The sequence below is a fragment of the Penaeus monodon genome, chromosome 24 (genome assembly GCF_015228065.2).
Source record: "Penaeus monodon isolate SGIC_2016 chromosome 24, NSTDA_Pmon_1, whole genome shotgun sequence".
In the NCBI taxonomy this organism is placed as follows: domain Eukaryota; kingdom Metazoa; phylum Arthropoda; class Malacostraca; order Decapoda; family Penaeidae; genus Penaeus; species Penaeus monodon.
The window spans coordinates 6,642,118-6,642,628 of record NC_051409.1 but is presented as its reverse complement, the minus strand read 5'-3'; the positions used below and the strand labels follow the sequence as shown (position 1 = coordinate 6,642,628).

General features: G+C 40.7%; 1 long non-coding RNA gene across 1 annotated transcript in view; it reads right to left on the bottom strand.

Moving 5' to 3' along the window:
• LOC119588522 overlaps nt 1-369 on the bottom strand; it is a 1,426-nt gene extending 1,057 nt beyond the window's left edge. The window contains exons 1-2 of the long non-coding RNA XR_005230103.1: nt 261-369; nt 17-100 (exon numbers count right to left, since the gene is read on the bottom strand). This is a non-coding gene — a long non-coding RNA (uncharacterized LOC119588522). The remainder of the gene's footprint in view (nt 1-16; nt 101-260) is intronic.
• Nucleotides 370-511: the final 142 nt, after the last annotated feature.

Below are 511 nucleotides of genomic sequence, written 5' to 3'. Positions count from 1 at the left end.
AAAAAAAAATACTTACGGCTGGTGAAGCCTGAGTGTACACCACAGCGAGGCACAAGATGACAGCAATGGCCAAGAGCTTCATTTTGCAGACGGAAATAACCTGGATGAGAAATGAAAGTATAAATATAGTTCGTTTTTTATGATTCTGACTGTAACAACTTTGATTAGATGCTCAATGAATGAATTGATTAATTCTCTATATGAAAATGCGTGTTGTCAAACACCACGCAACAATATTGATAGATATTACAACTTAATACCTGTATTTATAGGATGTGGAAATTGAGTAGACTTTGAGCTGCTGCAAAGCTCGGCTGCACTACGACTATAAGTCCAGTGTTGGGTTCCAGGCTTTTATACACGGGTTCGGGAGGGGGAAAGGAGGGTAATTACGTCACAAGGCTACTTGGTAGGAGAGGACAAGGCGGGATTTCCTGAAGGCCTGAGGCTTTTTCCTTGTTAAAGCCTTTAGTCTTCGTGATCTCGTTTTCTTTTACTTGTCTTATCCCTC